General features: G+C 37.9%; 1 non-coding gene across 1 annotated transcript; it reads right to left on the minus strand.

Moving 5' to 3' along the window:
• Nucleotides 1-212: 212 nt before the first annotated feature.
• LOC131172376 (small nucleolar RNA R71) lies at nt 213-319 on the minus strand. The gene has a single exon (XR_009142856.1). It is a non-coding gene; the product is annotated as a small nucleolar RNA R71 (small nucleolar RNA).
• Nucleotides 320-10,757: the final 10,438 nt, after the last annotated feature.

Below are 10,757 nucleotides of genomic sequence, written 5' to 3' on the forward strand. Positions count from 1 at the left end.
CACACTATCACCTCCAGTGCTTTCTTGCCCTACGTGACACATTCAAGATGAATGGAGTGTCTAAACAAGCAATAAGACTCAGAGCATTCCCATTCTCCCTTCGAGACAGAGCAAGGAAGTGGTTACTTTCTCAATCGGCTAGAACGTTCACCACTTGGGAAAACCTCTCTTAAGCTTTTCTAGCAAGGTATTTTCCACCTGTAAAGACTGCAAAACTAAGGCTTGAGCTTAACACCTTCAGACAAAAGGAAGGAGAATCACTCTATGACGCATGGGAAAGATATAAAGACCTACAGAAGGAATGTCCACACCTTGGCATAGAAGATTGGCTATTAGTGCAGAATTTCTATAATGGATTACTACCCTCTACAAGGAGCACAGTTGATTCAGCTGCAGAGTGTGATCTAATGGAGAAAACAGTGACATAAGCACTTGAACTTCTGGAAAAAGTTGCATACAACAATTATGAGTGGTCAAATAAAAGAGGAAATGCAAGGAGAACTGCAGGGGTCCTAGAAGTAGACGCCCTAAGCATGATAAGTGCTCAATTTGATCAGCTCACAAAGAGACTCGAAAGAATGCAAGCCAACGCAGTTGGTACAAACAATCAACATGAGGACAGCTATAGAGGAGGACACATAGTTCAGAATATAGCAATTTCAATGAACCCTCCACAGAACAGATGAACTATATGAATAATGGAGGAAACTTTAACCAAAGGCAGCCCAACAATCCATATTCAAATATTTATAACCCTGGATGGAGGAACCACCGAAATTTCTCATGGTCCAATCAGCAGAACCAGCCAATAAACAAGCAACAAGGGTACAAACTACCAGCACCCCCTGAATTTCAAAACAGAGGTCAAAACTTTGCACAGCCATCACTACCTCTCCAACCTCAACAACCTGAACTGAAAATGACCATGGAAACCATGATGGAAGGATTCCTAGCAGCTCAACAATAATAAACTGAATTGATTAAACAGCTGACTTCCAGAGTGGACCAACTTGCTACTCATAACAAGATGCTAGAGAATCAAATCGCTCAGCAAGCAAGTTCTTCAAGTAAGGCTACTGAAAAACTGCCTAGCCAACCAGAAATGAACCCAAGGGAGCATTGTAAGGCAGTTACACTAAGGAGTGGGAGAACTCTAGTACAACCAGAGGTAGAACTGACAGAGGAAACCATAGAAAAATCAAATGGCCAAGCAGAGAAAAAAGAGGAAGAAGCTAAGAAAGATCAGGAAGAGGAAGCAAGGAAGACAAAGAAATTACTAGAGCCATACCAGCCTCCCCTACCTTTTCCTCAGAGACATCAGAAAGCCAAATTGGACAAGCAGTTTGGGAAGTTTTTGGAGGTTTTACAGAAACTTTACATCAACATCCCCTTCACTGAAGCACTTTCTCAGATGCCATCCTATGCCAAATTTCTTAAGGAAATTCTTTCAAAGAAAAGAAAGCTAGAAGACTATGGAATAGTAGCTCTAACAGAGGAATGCAGTGCCATACTGCAAAACAAACTGTAACACCCTCACTTCAGCTAATTTGTACATTCTACTATTCTAGTGACCAATGTCAGTCTGGGCAGCTAGAATATTTGGAATCATAATTAGACAAGAGTGACGAGATATAAATAAACCAAATAATGATAAGAAAAATTAAGGAAAATTTTTAGTAGTGAAATGCACTAAGGTTAAATGAGCTGTAGCCCCAGTGATGAGTGACCCTAGCGGGAAGTGACGGCGAAGGCCGTTAGTAACCCTAAACCAGGGGAAAACCCTATGAAATAATTTTTGGGATTTCAAGGAAGGATTTTTGGGGTCACAATGACAATAAAATACTAAGAAAACACAAGAAAAATTTAATCAATTGGTACACACAATTTTAGCTCGTTAAGCCAAACGGAGGGCATCTTGGTCATTTCATCTTCAGAGATGATTTTTGATCAACTTGTCCAATTAAGTACATAAATTATATGATATCAAATATGAATAAACATTGCTAAAAATGAAATTTAAAAGTGAGTAGTAAAGAAAAGAAAAGAATAAAGATAAATTGGTTTATGAAGTAAGCATGAGGTCATTAAAAACCTTTGGCCAATCAAAATGCAATAAAATCATTATAATACATTAAAAAGGAAAAGAAGAAGTCAAAGTTGGAAAGAAAGCCATCAGCCATCCTCATCTCTTCCTTGGCCAAACCTTATTCCACTCTCTCTCTCCTCCATTTTCATGGTTAACAAAGCTTCATTTCCTTAGTAGTCTTTCAACAAAACCCTAAGTTTCCAACACAAAACTTTAATATTTCATCTTAGTGAAGCTTTTGGGAGCAAAACGAAGTAACAAAGAAGAGCTTTTATAAGCTTGGAATTGACTCCATTCAAGGTTAGTGACTAAACTCTTCCTTTCTCTTTAAATTCATGTTGAGGGAGTGGAATTGAGTGGAAATTTATGAGAAAATTGAATAAAAATCATGTGTATACGTTCCCCAAAATTTCAACAGCCTTGTACTTGGTAGGGTTTTGAAGATTTCTTTGAATTAAAATGGTATCATAGTTGCCCTTAACACTAATCTCATGATTAGGATAATGAAATGTAAGTTAATGCATGATTTAAAATGGTAGAGTTAGGGTTTAGGCACAAATTTGAGACTTTGTTCATGTATTGGTGAAAGAAAGTTTTAATGGTCAATTAGTGACCATTTAGCTATGTGTGATTAAGAGATGAAGTGATTTGTTCCATGGGAATTAAAGTTAGGTATGCTGCCCTTGGTGACCTGCAGAACTGGGTGTGAGTTTAGTAGATTTGAGTAGCTATAACTGGAGTTGTGTAGGTTCAATTGGTGCAGGGCCAATTGGACATGAAACTAGACACATAATGGCACAACTTTGGTGAAGAAACCCAGTCCAAAAAACCAAACCAAGTTGACCTAAAAACTACCCTAATCCGGGTGACCAACATGCTGTCCCTAGAAAATGATCAAATAAATAGTATTTGTGCAAATGGTCATAACTCCATGTAGAAAAGTCCAATTGACCTGAAATTTATACCAATGAAAATATTAGAGAATTTAGAACAACTTTCATGAAGAACACCAAACCAAATTCTGACCATAACCCATCTGAATTGCTAACCAAAGTCAGGGTATCAAAACTGCCAAAACCATTTCTGCCTAGAAATTCTGGGTAGATGCCAATCCGGCCAGTCCTAAAGAAAGTAGTACAACTTGAACTAGAAAACTTCAAATGGAGTGATTCAAAAAGAGAATAAAGAAGACACATTAAGGAACAGCTTTGATTGAGAACATTTGGCAAAACTTGTAACACCCCTATTTACATAGCCTGGTATATTTCACTATTCCAGTGACCGATGTCGGTCCAGACAACTGAGGGGATTAGAACCATTCTTAAGACAACTAGATAAGCCCTGAACACAAATAATTAGTAATTGCCAATTAGTTAAGTATAAATAAGAAAAACAGAATATAAGAAGTTAAATGAGCCGAGAGTCACAGCGATGGGTGACCTTCTCGGGAAGGATTGCGAAGTCGATTTAAACTCAAATTTCGAACCATAAAATGTGACGCCGCGATCCTTAGGACTATTACGAACACAATGGAAAAGAGAAAATCATGAAAAAGAATTGTTAAGCCAGTCAAATAATTAGGTCAGGGAGCCAGAAGAAATATTGAATTATTTACAAACCGGGTCGAACCAGCGAGGGGCAATTTGGTCAATTAACCCCGAGAGCTGACTCCTGACCTAACTGTCAAATAAAATCAGAGAAAAGAAAATTTTAGAATCGGGAATTAAATTAAAGAACTAATGGAAAAATAAATAGAAAAAAAAAAAGAAAAAAGAAAAGTAAAAAGTGATAACATCATGCATGACCTCATGCATGATGCAATAATTATTATAATTAAAATTTGTTTTATTTAAATTTTGGTCTTCCTAAGGGATAAATCATAAAAGAAAAAGAAAAAAAAAACAAAGAAAAACACTCATCTTCTCAAGTTAGCCGTCTCCCATCTCTCTCTCCCTCTCAATTTCTAAACCTCCATGGAAGCTTGCACTCAAGCTTTTGAACCCACCAATTAAACCCTAATTTCCCAAAATTATCAACTTAAACCTCATCCTTGCATCTTGAAAAGTATAGAGGAGCAAGAAATAGAAAGCAAATTGGAGAAAAGGGGAGTTAGAAATTGCTACACAAAGGTTAGTAATAAACTCTAATTTATTTCTTTAAATTTCATGCAAATATGCTTAAATAAACTTAGAAATTGTGTAAAATGAAACAAAATGATATGTTAAGGAACCCTATGAATTTCGGCCAGCCTAGGGTTGATGGGAATTGGAGTGTTTGATGAAGTTATAATATGATTTGGAGCTTGGGTAATGTTGAATATGTGATTAGTGTAGTGAAATGATTAGGAATTAATCAATGGCATGAACTAGGGTTTTGGCACCTAGGGTTTTGGAAGACAAAAATGTGAGAAATTGTTAAATGATGTGTTTGACCTAGTTTGAGGTGAGAAATGGTCATTTGTGACTAATTGGAGCATGTTAGAAGTGTTGGAACCAAATGCAAATTCAGATTGCTTAGGGTCATGCTGCTGGCAGCATGACCTAGGTCTCTTTAGGGATCAAAACTGAAAATTTACCAACCCAATTGGTGTGAGGCCAATTGGGAATGAAACTAGACACAAAATGGCACATTTTTCATTCAGGAATCATGCCCAGAAAGTGACCATAACTTAGTGAACAAATTGGCCAAATCCGGATTAGGCAAACTAACCTGTACAAAAATGACCTGTTCATTTGGCCATAACTTGGGCTAGGTAAGTCCAAATGATCTGAAATTTTACCAGTAAAAAGCTGAGATATAGCCCTACAACTTTTATGAAGAACACAAGTCCAAATTATTCCCTTAACCAAGTCATTTAGCCACCCAAAGTTAGTGACCCAAAACTGCCAGAACCAAATTAGGTGCCCAGAAAATCTGGGTTAGACCAATCCGGCCAGCCATGTTCATTATAACTTGAGCTACAAAACTCCAAATGGAGTGATTCAAAAAGGAAAATAAAGTTAAGATGATAAGAAACAACTTCTATGAAGAAAACTTAGCCAAATTCTAACAGCAACATGACCAATGGAACAGTACAAAACAGGACACCAAAACTGAAAATTTAAAATTTGTGCCTAAAAGACTTAAGATTTGAGAAAACAACCAAAACCAACAAATTAGGTAACCAAAATGTGATATGTGGGTCAAATTAGAATTCCCATACCTATTAAGCATTAGAAAGTCAATAAATTGACTTGAATAGTATCGTCAATAGTAACCCCGAAATATAAATTTTAAAAAACGTCAAGTTTAGCATATTTAAGCTTGGTATAAGTAGATTTGAATTCATTTTTGAATTTATGATAAATTATAATATTGAAAATTTGTGAAATTGTGTGTTTCAGTTGAAAAGAATACCGAGAAAGAATCCGAGGCATCGAGTCAAGGCCAAGAGGCGACTCGCTTAAGGTTTGTGCACAACGCAGAATTTCTATAAAATTTTTTCTGCATATTGTTTTGAATAAATTGAAATATTGAATTGTGACATCATTGTGATGAAATATTTATTATGCTTTTGATTTAAATTGTTGAAAGTTATTTTGATGCTAATCCGTTTGATGCTAACAGTCAGGGTATCAAAATTGCCAAAACCATTTCTGCCCAGAAATTCTGGGTAGATGCTAATCCGGCCAGTCCTAAAGAAAGTAGCATAACTTGAGCTAGAAAACTCCAAATGGAGTGATTCAAAAAGGGAATTAAAGAAGACACAAAGATCATTTGGCAAATTCTCATTGTAGAATTGCCTAATGAAACAGTGAACTCTAACACCCAAAACTGAAATTTTTGATTTATTTCCTATTGGTTTTAAGTATTGATTGGCAACTAATTCCAACACTTTTGTAAACCAAAATGTGGTATCTTGGTGAACTTAGGTTCAACAAATCTATTATAAATTAAAATGTCAACCTTTGAGTGGAAATAGTCAAGTGAATAGTGACCTCTACATTACAAAAATAAATAATTGAATCGTTAATCGCGTAAAATGCCCTAGTATGCCTAAAATGATTGGTTTGGATAGGTTGGCATGCCAATAGGGTTCTGTTAGCAGTACTCCATATGGTTTTATGCCATTCTGTGTTTTATGGCCTTATGTGCCATTCTGTGACATGATAGTCTTTGGCTAATTAGATTGAGTTTACAATACTTGGGTTTCATGCCTAATAATTATTACAGCTTATTAGTTATTCTATTGCACACCGGGAGACACAATGTGACCGATGGTGTGATGGCTCAAGATACTTGGTACCTAGTGCCAGTTTACCCATTTATCCAGTCCAGTCGACTAGTATAGGTTACTTGGGCAGTCAAAATAAATCTTACCAAATTTTAATCAAATAATACTACAATAATTGCCAGGAACTTAGTCTACATAAAATGTCAGCATACATTTTGCACATCCATTTTATTTTAGCTATTTTATTTTATATTGCCACCACTAAGAAAAATTGCTTAGCGCATCACTTTTTCCATGCTCAGGTACTGGAGACATAGCTGGGGAGTCTAGCAGACCTCAGATCGGGTGATTAGTCAGATCTGCACAGAGTCCAGAGTCACCTCATATCTGCAGTGCACTTTGTAGGATATTAGGATTTTCGGTTGTATTTTGCACTTTGCATTTTGTACTAGTTCTTGATTGTAATTACAAACTCATGAAATCATATGATAATGTAAATATATGAAATTTCATGTTACTGTAATTATTAGTATATTTTGTTGAAAAATAAAATTTTGGGGAGTTATTCATGAAATTGATTCGAATTGTGATGTGAATAAAAAATTTTGAAAATTGTGTTGAGATTTGGAGATTGAGTTGATATGTATGTATATTGGAGTTCTAGATCTGAAAACCATATTGGAAGTCTTTTTTTTACAAGTTTAGAAGAACTGTTTTTCCAATTTACAACCGGCACTCTGCCGGATTTTCTTTAAAAATTTACGAAAAATTCAGATTAATCAAATTTGTAAATAAATGATATAATTGGTAAAATTTTGCACTTGGTGAATAATAAATAAATTAATTAAGAAGGGTAAATTGTTATAGAATAAGATATAGTGCTCCAGCACATTGTGTGGCATATCTTACTTGGCTACACTGTAGACGGATAAGGGGTGTCACACAAACTGCCTCCAAAGTTGAAAGATCTAGGAAGCTTTTCCATACCCTGCCTCATTGGTAACAAGAAAATAGTTAAGGCCCTCTGCGATCTTGGGGCAAGCGTCATTTAATGCCTCTATCAATATGCAAAAAGCTGGAGATTGGAGAACTGAAGCCCACAATAATCTCATTGCAATTGGCTGATTGATCTGTTAAATATCCTATGGGAATACTTGAGAACATTCCTATCAAAGTGGGCAAATTCTTCATTCCAGTGGACTTTGTTGTCCTTGAGATGGAAGAAGATGTTCAAATTCCTATCATCTTGGGAAGACCATTCTTGGCAACTGGCAGAGCCATCATAGACGTCAAAAATGGGTGATTAACCCTCAAGGTAGGAGAAGAAGAAGTGGAGTTCAACTTGTTTGACACAATGAAACACAAATTTGAACCTGATGAATGCTTCAAGGTTGATATAATTGACGGACAAGTTGAAGAGGAATTTCATAAGACACATCCTAAAGATCCTCTTGAAGCATGTATTGTGCACAGCCATACAGTGGATGATAAAAATCTGAAATAGCGACTGTACTGATTAGAAGCTCATCCACCCCTACCCTTAGCTAAGGCATCCGAGATGGAGAAGTTAAAGGAGGAACAAACCGAAGGTAAGATCTAGGAAAATGCCAAATAGGTAGAGCTTAAACCTCTCCCCTCCTCGCTAAGGTACGCATTTCTGGACTCAATTCTAAATATCCTATTATAATCAATGCTAGCCTGTCTAAGTTAGAAGAGGAAAAATTGATTGCATGGAGTGCCAGTGTCCATTGTGTCTAATAGAGATCCAAGGTTCACTTCTAGATTCTGGGGTAGTCTCCAAAAAGCCCTAGGAACTAGATTAAACTTCAGCATAGCATTCCATCCATAGACAGATGGCCAGTCTGAGAGAATTATCCAGATCTTGGAGGATATGCTTCGGGCTTGCATGATTGAATTTGAAGGAAGTTGGGATACACACTTGCCTTTGATTGAATTTGCTTACAACAATAGTTATCAGTCAAGCATTGGTATGCCTCCATATGAAGCACTGTCTGGTAGAAAATATAAAACTCCCTTGTGTTGAGATGAAGTGGGCGAGAGAAAGTTGATTGGCTCTGAAATTGTGCAACAGACGGAAGAAAAGATTAAGCTTATTAGAGACAGACTCAAGGCTACATCGGACAGACAGAAGTCCTACATAGATCTGAAGAGATGGGATATTGAGTACAATGTGGTGACAAAGTGTTCTTAAAAGTTTTTCCATGGAAAAAGATTATGAGATTTGACAGAAAGGGAAAACTAAGTCCTCGTTTCATCGAGCCATATGAGGTTCTGGAAAGAGTGGGTCCGCTAGCATACAGACTTGCATTACCTCCAGAGTTGGAGAAGATCCACAATGTTTTTTATGTTTCCATGTTGAGTAGGTATAGATCATACCTATCCCACATCTTGTCAGTAGAGGAGATTGAGGTGATTCCATATTTGACTTAAGATGAAAAGCCCATAGAGATCGTGGCATATGAGGTGAAACAGCTGAGGAACAAGCAGATACCATTGGTCAAAGTCTTATGGAACCATCATTCAGGTCAAGAGGCTAAGCAGGAACACAAGGAGGACATGAGGAGATAGCACCCACAGCTATTCAAAGACTGATACCAGGTAAAATTTTAGGACGAAATTTTCTTTTAAGGAGGGTAGAATTGTAACACCCTCATATTAAGTAGTTCCGTACATTCTACGATTCTGGTGACTAATGCCTGTCCAGACAGCTAGAATATCTGGAACTAAATTTAAACTACATAGAGAAGTCGTAAACAAAAGTAACAAAGATTAAATGAGGTTGGATTAAAATAAGAGTAATGAAGCACAAATAGGTTAAATGAGCCTAGGTCCCAGCGATGAGTGATCGATACGGGAAGCGACTATAAGTTCAACTGCTACCCTAAATTCATGTGAGACCCTATGGAGACCTTAATGAAGGAATTATTTAGAAATTATTGGGAATGTGAAAATCATAGAATTGAAAAGAGAATAAGTATTAATAAGTGAATCAAAACATAAAGACTCATCGAGTGTTATGGAAAAAGATGGATTATAACCCGATGGGGGGTGTCGACACCATATTTTGGCCGATCCCCAGAATCAATAAATTTCGAAACCGATCCCCAGCACTAAGTCTCACTTTGCCAGCCAATTACATTTTCGATCTCTCTTTGCCTGATAACCACATTTCCGATCTCTCCTCAAAAGGAATTGAATCAATACTAAGTCCCCATGTCATTTAAAACCTCACCGACCTCTCAAACCAACTGTCAAATCTCCTGACTAGTCAATTACATTTCCGATCTTTCTTGTCAAATGATATTCAACCAACATTAGGCCTTCGTGCCACCAGTCTTATTGCTGATCTCTCATTTAAAAGTTTGGGAATAATAAAGTCAAGGTTTCGATCTGGTTTAATGATGATCCCGATCTTAAGTGTTCAAGTCAAATTTCCAATTTTAATCAAGTCCCGTTTAACTTTGGTTCCCTGCCAATCTCATGCTTATTGTGTTTTCCGACCTCTTATACTTGGATTAATAATCACTTTTAGTTGTTTTAATATGCTCAGACAATCGAGTGCTTAAGTAATTTAGAGATTTTCCGATCACATCCATTCATTGAATAAAAAGGGAATTTCATTTCATATTAAAATTTGTACAAATCATTCGGCTGGAGGATTACCCCCAGCCTGATCTACATTTTGCTCACTTCCTCTCTAACCCTCAGCCTCCTCCTCGCTTTCCTTTTCGTCTTGGGGAGCCAGATCGACCATCCAGGAGAAGTCCTCCTCGGGATAGCGCTTCTTGAGCTCGGCCAGGAGATCCCTGTGAGCATTCACATAAGCACCGGCCTCCCTTGTCACCGCTTCGTCTTCTTTCGCTTTGAGCTCCTCAGTGAGGTGAGCAACTTCACCGGCCCGGAGCGCTTGAACTTCTTCAAGAACATGGGTTCGCTCTGCCAGAACGTGAGCTTGCTCGGCCAGCTTATCCTTGTAGAACTTCATCCGCCCCTCAATTTCAGATATGCAGTTCTGAACGGATGAGAGATGGGATTGGAGGGAAGCCACTTCATGACCCATCTTCTCGACCTCCTTACCCAGGCGGTGAGCCTTCTCCCGGACAATGTACTGGTTCACCAAGCACTCCACGTTCAGGCTCATAGATCTGGTCAGGATGTCATCAAGATTATCCAGAGACAGCCTATCCCGATCTTCCCGAAGGCAGATGGAGGACCCCAAGACCTTAGCAAAACCCGGGTTCTCTCGAACCGTGCGATTCTTCTCCAGCGAATGGATCAATACTTGGGCACCGCGGGAAAGAGTCCTTATAGGAGGTTGAGAAGGACCCCCTTCCGCGCTCGAAGCGACTGGAGGAGGTGGAGGCGGCTCTTCTTGGCGAGAAGGAGATTGAATCACATCTACCTCGGGGATCGGCTGCCCCGAAGGTTGAGATGAGC

This window comes from Hevea brasiliensis, chromosome 13, assembly GCF_030052815.1.
Source record: "Hevea brasiliensis isolate MT/VB/25A 57/8 chromosome 13, ASM3005281v1, whole genome shotgun sequence".
NCBI classification, from domain to species: domain Eukaryota; kingdom Viridiplantae; phylum Streptophyta; class Magnoliopsida; order Malpighiales; family Euphorbiaceae; genus Hevea; species Hevea brasiliensis.